This window comes from Vigna umbellata, chromosome 1 (genome assembly GCF_029865625.1).
Source record: "Vigna umbellata cultivar VRB3 chromosome 1, Vumbellata_1.0, whole genome shotgun sequence".
Taxonomy (NCBI): Eukaryota; Viridiplantae; Streptophyta; class Magnoliopsida; order Fabales; family Fabaceae; genus Vigna; species Vigna umbellata.
The window spans coordinates 105,463,841-105,477,441 of record NC_142165.1 but is presented as its reverse complement, the minus strand read 5'-3'; the positions used below and the strand labels follow the sequence as shown (position 1 = coordinate 105,477,441).

The following is a 13,601-nucleotide window of genomic DNA, read 5'->3' as shown; positions in this document are numbered from 1 at the left end:
ATATACTAGGTACCTCCCTCCATCAACATATCATTCCTCTAATTATTTTTCACATTTTAAGACACCTAATTACTTTATTTAATACCATTCAATTTATTCACAAATAAAACCTTCTTAAATTACTACATTACTTTTCTTCACTCATTTACTTTCCTATGCTACTCGTCTTTTCTTATACATTTAAAATATTTAATGTATTGTAATTAAGAGAATTTCAGTAAAATAAAATCATATAAGAAATATTTTTAAAAATACTCCTGTAAAATTTTCGAGGTTTAATTAATTTCTCAGTAACTTGTTAATTTATTTGATCTTATTATTAACGAGATTATATGGCAATTATTTGCGTTTTCCCATCTAATGACACATAAAATTGAAATAATTTAGGAAAGACAAAAACTTGAAATATAATTTTTGAGAATTAAAATATAATTTAATGTTTATATATTTAGTATTCAAAAACTAAAGGCGGAAATTTTGAGGAGTTATGGAGAAAAAATGGATATAAATTACATTCTAAATAATTTTTCGGAGAAAAATACAAAATACAAAAACTTAGGAAAAAATATAATAAATGTTAATTTTACGTTTAAAGTAAGTATGAATATATGTTAATAATATTATATATATATATATATATATATATATATATATTATTTTTTAAAGAAAATTTATCGGAAAGACATATTAATGAGATTCGAATTCTTCTAAACATAAATATTAATATTATTTTATTTTAAATTCTTAATACAATTAATTTATTGGTTTTCATTCTTATATTATATACTTTTTATTTAATATAAAACTTAGATTCATATTTAAATTCTTAATAATTTAAATTTTAAACTGAATAAATTTTTTTATTTTCTCTTCAAAATTTGTCTTTTATTTTTGTTTTTGTAGTATAATTTTTTTTTATTAATGCCAGTATAATTTGATAAAGATTAAATATTTATTAATTTAAGTTCATAGTGATATGCTTGATATTTTAAATAAGTTACAGAATATATCTAACCTTTCATTTAATAGCGATTTTTTTAATATAAGAAATTTTTAATTGAAAAAGGTTAATATACTTTATGTTAGAAAATGTTAAAAAAAGTATTTGAGGTGATACATGAAAATTTTGTTAAATTAAGGTATTTGGATAATGAATTTTATAATTTTTAAAACATTAGGTTTGAACTAATATAATTTTAAATTATCTTTATTTTTAAAGATTTTATTTAAATAAGATCATTCAAATTTAATAAATTTTATTTTTATTTTTAGATAAAGTATTTTATTTATTAATAAATACAAAAATTTATTTAAATATAAAATCATTGTTACAAATTTTAAAATATCAAAATTAATCATCATTTGTAGTTGATATTAAAAACTTTTTATGTTATATAATTTTAGTTTGTGTCAAACACATTTATTTATACTGAAAATGACAAAGCTATTTTTATGATGTTGATAATTGAAGTCTTTTGTCAACTTTTTTTTTAACAATGCCATTGACATATTTTACCACTTAGTTGACATTGTTAAGAAGACAATCATAATTAATGTTGTCATAAAGTTTTCCAATCAACACTATACAGAAAAGCCTAACAAATTATTAGCAAAATAATAATATTTCTATTGGTGATGAAAAAACCACTACTGATATTGAGATAGATATCAATCGAAAAAAATTTTCATTCACATGTGCAAGAAAATAGTCTTTCAACATTGATTACAAAAATCTATAACTAATATTAAGCAAAAAAAATAATAGTTGTCTAAATCAATAATCCACATCATTTGAAAAGAAATAATCCTAACAATATCTCAATCTTAATAAAACTAATAATATCCACAATCAAAACCAAATTGAGCTAAAAAAAATACAAATAACAAGATTTTAATTTAAAAATGTAAAAAAATTCAAATTCTTTTTTTTAAAATTCAAACATCGTATTTGATCATAAAAAAATTCCAAGAAAGTAATTATTATCCAAACTTAAAATGATCGATGGAGATAAATGAATATAGAAACACATGACAAAAATACAGAAAAAGAAGTACACGAAAATGAAGCTAACGTGGAGTTCAGTACCAAAATTAAGACCCCTACATCTCTGCCTTTGCTTTTGACCATTATCTTACACACTCACAGAGAATTCTCCAGTGTTAAAAGTGGGTCCCACACCATTGGCCCCACTTCTATTCCATTTTCTGACCATTTTACCCCTCCCCAACCCCTTTATATTCGCGCCTTCCTCCTTCCTTCCTTTTCCCACATGCACTCTCTCTCATTCTCTCTTATTCTCTCTCATTCTTTCTTCTTCTTCTTCTTCAATTTCAATTCTCACCATTTGACGTAATGGCTAAAGGTGGAAAACTAATGAGGCTGAAATCGGTGCTGAAGAAATGGAACTCATTCGGCAACGGCAAGCAGAGCCGCCACAGCACCAGCGCCGTCGCCGCCGACGAGTCCTCCTCCAGATCGGACCTCCACGCCGTCTACGTCGGAAAATCCCGCCGCCTCTACCGGGTCTCCTCCGGCGTCCTCGACAACCCCGTCTTCCGGGAACTGGTAGAGAGGTCCCGCGACGACTCCGACCACCAAGACGACACCATCAATGTGGCATGCGAGGTTGTCCTCTTCGAACACTTGCTGTGGATGCTCGAAAACGCCGACCCACAACCCGAGTCTCTCAACGAAATCGTCGACTTCTATGCCTGCTAAGCCAAACGCTAATGCTACATTAAAAAAATCGAAAAGAAACAAGGAACGTATAATGTTATGTTTTATATTTACACATATAATACTTGCGTTGTCTATTTGTGACTGTAATTTGATTAGTTGTAATAACTAACATTCATCCATAAATGTTGTCAATAATTTAAGTAAGTTGGATCGATTAGTAAATATTGGTTTTATGATATGATTTAGATTTTTGCGAGATATGGTGGGGATGGATGTTGAGTTGGTTGTAGTGGTTTGGTTGAGTTGATGATGGAGGCTCCAATCAATGTAATGAAAGGGAAATTGTACGCAGTGTAAGTTAAGTGTAAGTGTAAGTGAAGTGGTTAATTAATTGTTCATTTCTTCTTGAAGGGAAAATGTGTCTTGTTTTACCTTGGATGAGCTTGTTTTTTTGTTAGATAAATGTAATGTTATGTTGTGTGAGTGGTGCTGTCAGAGTAGAATGTGACTGGGACGACACCGAAACTTTTTTTGTCCACGAATCATCATGTGTCGCATTGAAAGCTTCAATTTTGGAAGCTCTTCATCAGATTCCCGAAGTGGGTGTTTGGTTATAACAAAAGAGCATTATTGGAACTGCTTACAAATTGGTCGAGAGAGACTTATTTTGCTAATTAAAGAAAATGGAAGCTGACATGGTGACTACTCTCCTACTTCATCAAGATGCCATCACACTCTACATACATTTTCATCCATTGGCCCCTCATGTATGCTCCGACACTTTACTTTCCTTCATATATTCATCACTCCAACAGGATCAACCTGCACCGATGCAAGCTCTTTTATATATCAGAATCTTTTTCATGATTATGTTCTATGCAGTTGAAAATTCAACTGCAGAAAACCCAGATCATTCACTAGTTACATCATCTACAGTTTAACTGGGACAAGGTAACATGCGTTGTGCACAAAGTACAAACAGTTCCCACAGGTATTTATGTGAAAGGATATTCATACCTTCTTTTTCTATAGTTTTTCCATTCAAATGACAAAAATAATGTGTCAAAAAACAGTAAACTATTATTCTAACTAAACTTTAATGATTTATGCTGGCTTAAATTTACAATCTTCTAACTTTTCACAACTCAACCCCACAATTGAAAGTTGTATGTCTTTTCACAACCCAGTTGCTGTTGGTAACAAAGTAATAGTTTGAATTAAACTGTACAGTAGTTTCCTTATTAAAAAATGAATCTTCCTGAAGATATATATACTGGTTAAAGAATTACTACATACTATATATATACATATAAATATATATATACTGGCTCTAGGGTAGGACCCCCCAATTAATTAAAATGTTACCCAACCAGACATGAGTGACTTTGGCCTTGCGTCATGATTTCTATTTGAAATGGAAGAAGCTACGTCCCCTCCTGCTGAAAAATCTGAAATTTGCATTAATTATAAGGCACTACACCAAAACATTCATGGGTTGGTCAAGGAAATAAATTTCTGTATCTTGGTTGTTAGATGGGGTAGAGAACATGGAGATGCATCTAAGCCAGTAATTCCAAAAAATGTTTTATACATAAAATATAGGAAATATGCAAGCAGAGGTAGTTGCAGAAAAAAAGTTCATATTCTGAGACAGCAGTGAGTCAACCGCTTTTAAGGGTGCAAACAGCAGAATTGAAAGGCTTTTGCATTGAAAAAGTGGATGAGCTTAATATATAAATAAAGAGGGTCTGAAAAATGTTGTTAAATTTAGGGTTGTAAGGAAGAGATATATACCACTTTATGGCAGAGATACGCATACTTTTGCAACAAATGATTGGGTTGTTAGAGATGCCTTTGTTTTTCTCATTACATTACGCTCTCACACGCTCCCTGTAGGAAATTGCTGACTTAGTGAACAAAAAAAGGAAAAAGAAAACATATTTTTTGTTTATCCTGATTCAGGATTTTAAATTGGACATTAAGTGGATGACACGAAAATTTGGTCCTTTATTTATAGTAGCGCACGCATTAGTGTTCGTAATTAAGATGGGTGAAACGCGTTGCCACCCCACAAAGCCCGTTTTATCAATATCGGTATGGTGTTTGAGGAAAATTCTTCTTAATCTGAGTTTTTGTAGTTTTAAGTTAAGGACTTGAGATGATAAATAGTGTGTTTGGATAACCATCCTAAATTCAAATCTTAGAAATTGCATACAATGATCATGTAAAGTTGCCCACGAGCATAATCTCCTTTTAGAGATTATGATATGACCCATTAGTTAAAGTTATACAGGAAAAAGTAATTTAACTCGCCTATAGAAATTCTTAGGTGTTTATCCAAATCACATTTATCTAATTTTTTAAATTTAAAGCAAAATATATCACAATACTTAATTATATTACATAAAAATGTGATAGAAATTTATTAAAGATTTTATATTAATTAGACAAATTTACAATATACAAATAAAGGTAAATAATAACTTATAAGTTGATTTTATAAAATTAAATTACACTTAAAATTTAGTTTATAAAAGATAATATTAAAGTTATCTAAAATTGAATTTTTTTTTTAAATTTATAGTAATGTGTTATCCTTAATATCTACGTTCACATAAACTAAGTTATCAATTTTGATTAATTATAAAATAACCAATTCATCTATTATCAAAAGTTTTAGTGAAGAATTAAACAAGATCAAACAGATTTGACCTTTAAAATTCTTATGATCAACTATTTCAGATAAATCTCTAATTATCATATATTATCCTGGTGTTAGGAATTATCTGAGACATTATAATATAATTTGTGTTGTACTAGTGTGACGTATTAATTTGTATAGTTTTTGTATGAGTATATATACTGCAATAAAATTAATAGTTGGCATTTGGCACAGTGATTGTTTGTCTTGAAAGGTTTATATATTTTGGGGTTGTGGAAAGGATGGAGTTTGAACTTTGGGCATTTGAAATTCGAAGATGAAGTAGTTAGTAACCTGCCAGCTATATTGTATCTTTTCTGTCTGAAAACTTTAGAATTAACAACAAATCATTATAATACTGAATAAGGAAAAGCAAAACCATTAGAATACTCAATAAGGGAAAGAAAAAAGGGATGAGGAATAAACAAAAGTGAGAAGATGAACGAACCTAAAACAAAGCAGAAAACAGAGTTGGAACAATAGGGAAAGAGAACATGTTTCGAGTTATAGCTACTTAATTAGATGGTCAGCATATTTGAAACCGACAATAGATTTTAAAAAATAATAAATTTAGATATATGAATTTATGTGTTAAACAATCTCACACTAACATAATTTTAACCTGTACTGGTCTAACGAGCATCAAGCTAATTTTTTAATATTTATTTCAACCAATGTAGAATTAATTGTATATGTTATGAATTATATATCAGAATAAGAATCATAATAATTTTTAAAGTAACATGTTATTTATGTCCCTGTTCTTCAAAGTAGAGTTGTTTATGATATCGTGAATTATCGAGAATTATACCATATGAATATGATATGTGAAAATAATAAACATGTCAATTATGTTAAATAAAAAATATTGATGAAAACATTTTGAGGAGAAGTAATATATAATGTTGGAGAATGATATTTTAAAAGAAGTCGTTTGTGTAAGTGTTTTTGGAACAACTGTTTTTATAACTTTACATGATTTATAGTGTGTTTGAATTGGCTGAAGAAGAGATTAAGGTATTGTCTGGATTAAGGAAAAAAATGACGTGGTCCGAATGAATTTGAAATAAAAGTTTGTGTATGATATGGTAAATATAATAGTTTAAAAAATATATTTTAATGAATAAAATTATTTACTTTTGAGTTAAAGATAATATAAATTTAAATTTAAATAAAAAAAGTTATATTAAAATAAAATTGAATTTATTATTTATGTGACATCCCAATTATATAGAAAACATATATATAATAAAGACGTCACATGCATAATATAGAAAAATAGTTGAGACTAAATAGAGTTACAGTTATCCGTACTTCAGAATATAAGCTTAAACCCCAAAGATATCTAAAATGTAAGCTAAAAGGGAAGGCAGCAACATTGTCCTCAACTTCTAAAGTTGTCTTCAAAGAAACCTCCTCGCCATCTGCTCCCATCTAAATGGATGATCATTGCAAGAAGAAACATACACAAGCAATACAAACAAGCAAGGGTGAGCTAGATATAAAAATCATGTTATTCAATCACACATGACATGCAAAAGTCACTCAAACATGGTACATTGACATCACAAGACTCATTGCTTTATAGACCGACACGCCCCGACCAGAATGATTGCCGAGCTATGGCGGGTTATACACTCGTGGTGGCCTCTACTGCTTTGCAAAGTCGTTGCCAATGGGTTCCACCCTACCACACTCACTAGGTTAATACGTTCCGCGCCCTGGAGCATACTGGAAGCCTCCAAGACTAGGACCTCCTGCTACTCCTCACCACATGGATCAAGCCTCTCTACTTGAGAAGGAAAAACCATTGGAGCGTCAGGAAAACCCCCAAGACTGAGCTCCCATGCAATCATTCTACACTAAGGATCTCACCAAGAGATCCTACACAGATGGAACTTGATTTACAACTTGGATCATACTTTCATCACTTTGTAATCATATACTTTCTGCCATAATCAACATATACACAATCTCAACAATATACATTACTCACCACTCACAAATTTTAAAAATAACATCTCCACAATTGAATCTAAGTTAATCAATACCAAGAACCAAACAACTCCAACTAACCCATAACAACTCATAAAATGCATCAATTTATACATACCTACAAGTAATATAATTATTGATTAACACTCACGTTTCAATATAAGAAACAACTATCCTTACTTTATTATGTATATATATATATGATAAATATACATTACTCACCACTCACAAATTTTAAAAATAACATCTCCACAATTGAATCTAAGTTAATCAATACCAAGAACCAAACAACTCCAACTAACCCATAACAACTCATAAAATGCATCAATTTATACATACCTACAAGTAATATAATTATTGATTAACACTCACGTTTCAATATAAGAAACAACTATCCTTACTTTATTATGTATATATATATATGATAAATATACATTACTCACCACTCACAAATTTTAAAAATAACATCTCCACAATTGAATCTAAGTTAATCAATACCAAGAACCAAACAACTCCAACTAACCCATAACAACTCATAAAATGCATCAATTTATACATACCTACAAGTAATATAATTATTGATTAACATTCACGTTTCAATATTAAGAAACAACTATCCTTACTTTATTATATATATATATATGATACATACATTATCTTATAAATATATATATTTACATTATATTATTATACATATCTATTATATATGATACGTAACTAATATATATATATATATATATATATATATATATATATATATATATATGTATATACATATATATGTATATACATATATGTATATACATATATGTATATACATATATATGTATATACATATATACGGTATATACATATATACGGTATATACATATATATTATATTAAACTAATATATATTATATTAAATATATATATATATGTATATATTTATATATGGATCCTTACTTTGAATTCCAAACACACAGTGACTGATTTTCTAAAATTATAATTGACTAGAAATTAATACATGATAATTTTATGCATCTACAATTAACTTGTTTTATTTTATTTTCATCCTAGTAGAGATCTTTCTTTACCCTAATTAGTTACCGGAGAGGACCCAGATGTCTGAACGCATCAAATTCATCTTCGACGCGAGCACATATGACTAGTCACAACTGACTGGACCAGGTCAGGGCGGCTCTATGATCAGGGATGTGCCCACTCAGGTTTTTAAGGTTCCTCTATCCTACGAACAAAGAAAGGCTCTCAATAATTAACAATTAATTTATTTAAATTATCTATCTTGTTCTCTTATGCTCTAAATCTGAAATGCCTGATTTTAATATTTTCACTTCCTCTCACAGCAACCTCAAACCGTACTTGTACATCTATTTAATACCCATATACATGCTATTACAGAACCCTTACTCCCAACCTTCCAACAAGATCAATTTCAGCCAACAAACTCATTCAAAACAAATTAAATTCATCACATCACAACATGCACAATTTCACAGTTTCAATTATAACACCCAATACAATAAAAGTCATAAAACAGTTTCACAAGAGCATACCAGTCCAACATTCGTATGCATATATATTTATAAAATAAATTCATACAAAAGATAATTAGCTCCCCTTACCTTGAAGTTGAGCAGTATAGTCAACTAGAGTGCCCTAATCGTGCCTTCACAGAGAAAACCCAAACAGTGCCCTACAACCACCTAAATGGTGATGGAAACAGCTCTTAGAGCTAGAATAGACAGAGAATCAAAAGTAGCACCCTGCAACCAGTAAAGTTGCATGCCCTAAGTTCAAGAAAAAGTGGAGAAACTGACTTACCCGTCCAAATAGAAATCTAATCGGATAGAAGGGAAGTTCTCAACTCCGTGAGCAAAAGAACACCACCTATTTGAAATTTTAACGGTTCAAATGAGTGCAAGGGTAGAGAAAAGGCAGAGTAAGAAGGAGAAAATGGAGATGAGTTTATAGAGAGAAAGGGAAACTGGAAAATGAACTCAGAGCTGGAAAAATGAGGCTTCTTCTGAGATCCTAGTGTCCTTAGCTTCTTGGACCAGGCTGCAGAGCCCAGTAACCTTACATTTTCAGGCTCTCACGATTTATATTATTATTATTACTGTGTAAATAAATAATATTGATGGGATCAAATATAATTTTTTATATATTAATAATCCATAAAAATAAAGAGTTAAATGATTTTAGTAGAAGAAGATAAGGGTACCCCAGGACACGAATTCTGACATTCAATTCATGAGTATTTTGCTGGAAAATAATTGGAACTTGGTTTTCCGATAATCGAATTTTATACTACTTTTTATTTTTTATCTTTTGATTTGAAGAAAAAATAGAGAATGAAAAGAATAATAAACAAATAAGTTTATTAGAGGAAGTAATAATTTTTTTATAAGTCTGGTATTCATAAGTTGATAAAAAAAATAAAGGATTATTTTTTCTTTTAATTTTCAGTAAAGTTTAGAATTAATCCATTTTTTAAATTTTAGGGACAAAAAATGTATAAAAATTTCCGAGAACAAATTTCAAGAACTAAAAAAGTAAATATTTGCTTAAATTCCTTTTTTGTTTTGCTTTTGTTTTTCTAAATTTTTAGTCCAACCTATTTTTAAATAAATTACTAATAATAAATGAAATAGATTTGTCAATTTTAAATTTACAATAACAACAATAATCTTCAACTTTTAATAAATAAATATATATTCGCAAAATAATTTGTACTACTTAATTTAATTAATATTAATAAATAACATAATTTCTTAATTTTTTTTTCCAAATAATTTTCCTTAATCATCTTATTTTTCATTCTTAATTTACCAAATATCTACTACTAACTTATTTTAAAATAAAAATTTATAACAAAAAAGAATCTTATATTTTTTAACTTTAATTTAAAACACCACAATTTTAATTTTGCTTCAATTAATTTCACCTACAATAATGTTATTTTCAAATTTTAGTTTTTTTAAGCTTTTTACACTAAAATTATTATTCAATCTATTATTTTTTCTTAACTATTATACATCTCCCAAATTTAATTTTATAAAAATATATCACACTCATAAAATATCGAGTTAAATATGTTTTTAATTATTAAACTTAAATGTGAAATTAGAATTCATTCTCATATAAAATTTTAATACATCTTTAAACTTTAAAAATAAATTAATATAATAAATAATATTAATTTATTTTACGGTGATTTTAAATTAATATTTAAACTGTATTGTATTAGAGAATACAAACAACATAATCTAACATTTAAAAAAATTAACACACTTAGATTGAAATAATTTTATTTATTTATTTTTAAAATTTAAGAATTAAATTGTGTTAAAATTTATATATTAACGAATTTTAATTTCAGATTAAAATTTATGGATTGAAGTATATTTAACCTTACCAATTATTACCAAAATTTTCATTAATCAGTTATGTTTTTATTTATTTCTTAATTTCCTTTTTTTTCTCAGATAAAAAAAATCTATTACTAGAAAATCGAATTCCAGCTGTTGAAATGAATTGTACAGGTCAAAGTTCATGTGTCAGGGGGACCGAATTCTTACGCTCTGTAATAAAAAGCAACAATATGCCATTCATAAAAAAAAAAAAAGCAGAACAGTGTTACGTTAGAAAAAATTCTTTTGTAAGTGATTTTAAAATTATTTAAATTAAAAGAAAGAAATTGATGGAGAGGTAGAGAATTATTATAGTTGTTGAAGGATATGTTTTTAGAATGTAACTCGTTACCTAATCATGATTGAGGTGAATATGATATTGTGTCCATGGGAGTCACCTACAAAAAATATATATGCATGTCATAATAATCGTGCATTATAGGAAAAATTACATTCGTACCATGTAATGTGTATCATGTGTATTATATATACATTTGATTTTAAAATATATATTATTGTCTTGCAATGATATTTTATTTCATTAGAATTGAAAATTATGGTATTTTGAGTACAACAGTCAGAATAAAACAAATTCCATATATTTACTCTAAGATAAGTGAATTGCATTAAAAAATTTTTAATTCATACACTAATTAGTTTCTTTGTGAAATCTGCAACACTTTAAACCATTCTAGTCTAATAAATAAAATTATTCTTTTGAATATGATTATTATTAGATGAAGGTCGATCATCATACCTTAGGATCACTAAGTTCTAGACGAGGATAAAACTTATAAAATCTCTTAATTAGAATGTGCTGATATGATATAACAAAATATGATTTCAAATTAAATATAAAAAACATTTTTCCCATCTTAGAATTTTTTTATCAACAATATATAACCTTAAATTAGTCAAAAATAAATAATCGTAAATATCTAAAAACAATAAATGTTTAGTATTCATTATATTTTATTGATAAACCAAAAAGTACATAATTATAATGCATTTAAAACATTTTTTATTGATAAACCAAAAAGATTAATCACATTGCAGGTATAAGTTGTTTATTAGATATATTTGTCTTCTTTATTTATTTCAATACATTTTCGTTAATCTTAATTCTATCTTAGTATTATCATATAGAGACAAATGTCGTAAGAAGTGACTTGTATTTATAGTAGATGCAGTGAAAAGGTAATATGGTGTAGAATGAAAGAGGTAAAGATTTGAGGAATGGAAGTTGAATCTCATTATATATCGATGATGGACAACTCACAATGTTGACAAAACCACTCGTGTTTTGACCGACAATGATGATTGGAAGGAACCACTAAAAGTTAAAGCTAAAAAGAACATTACCAAAGTGTTAGGCACAAGGGATGAAATCCAAGTGTTTCAATTCCATTGGTTAATTCATCCATTACAAATAACAAACAAACCATTTCACGCAAATCATGCTAAAGTATTGCTGTCACCAGTTGTCCAATTTTGTCTCCTATTATCTACCATCTTCCTTCACCATATCCAATCCATGCATGCTTCTTAATCCACGCAAATCAGCAAAACTAACTCAAGGGTCGAGTCTTATTTCTTCATATTGTTCTCTATCTAAGGTTCCTTTCACAACCTCTTTTTGTTTCTTACTTTTTCAAAATCTGAATCGAACAAGTGGCTACTTTTCCTATGCAGTAAAGGGAAATTCAATGACTACTTTCCAAAGATATTTTGACACTCAAATTAGTTAATTATATTGATTAATTATCAAAATTAAGTCTTAAATGTCCAATAAATATTATCACTACATTCTTACTTTATGTATTTATAGATTTTTGAAATAAGCTTTTCGTTAGGATTGACCCCATTATGGTCAAATAGCTCACAAATATACTTTATTTTGTTAATCCTATATATTGAGCTTGCACTGATACTTCTAATCAGTTTATAACCGAGCGGTCATTTGTGAGAATTTTTTTTAGACCGATTGGTCAATGTTGCTTCTAAGATTCTAGAAACCATTCTAATAAGGATTGACGAACCAATTATGTGGTGAGTGCATTCACTAGGCGATGCATATGGTACACCATGCTACTTGCCTATTTTTAAAACTCATTTAGAAATTCAAAATCAAATTATAATTTAAGTAAATAAAAATACTAACCTATAAAAAAAAACATAGATATGAAAGAGCACATCAATAATAATGAATGGAGGTTAATGTCACACGCCTATAAAGAAATTAGTTTTCTTTCTACCAAACCTATTATATAAATATCTATATAAAGAAAGACATTAATTGTTCTTGGCCTTGACACACTTAGCATTGAAAAAAGGTTGTAAACATCGTATGAATTGATGATCACCAATTCTCCATATTGTTCACACCACTGCCAACTTCGTAATGTAAACTAAACAACGTTGTTAGTTATATTTGCCTTATTCCAACCAAACCTCTACCCAATGCATAGGTGGCATTTGGACAGCATACTATAATTTAGAAATGAGGTTTCCTTCCACATTGCCCGCAAAGTTTATTGTGGTTTGTGAGACATTTCACTGCTTTTGGCAACTGAGCTGGATCCTTATCTTGTATTTTAGGTCGCAACATATTCCATAACATATGGTAGATATGCTCATCTCACAGTTCCCAGGCCCCCAATGTTCGATAGTAAAAGCGAATTACAGCACCAGATAGATAGATGGATAACCGATCTTTTTGTTTTGTGGCTTACCTCGTGCATATATACACCACAGCCACAACTCAACTGTGAAAAGGTTTTTTTTTTTTCTTTAATGAGAACAACTGTTCGCAA

At 28.4% G+C, this 13,601-nt stretch overlaps 1 pseudogene; it reads left to right on the top strand.

Moving 5' to 3' along the window:
* Nucleotides 1-2,274: 2,274 nt before the first annotated feature.
* Nucleotides 2,275-3,090, top strand: LOC124828563 (auxin-responsive protein SAUR78 pseudogene; annotated as a pseudogene).
* Nucleotides 3,091-13,601: the final 10,511 nt, after the last annotated feature.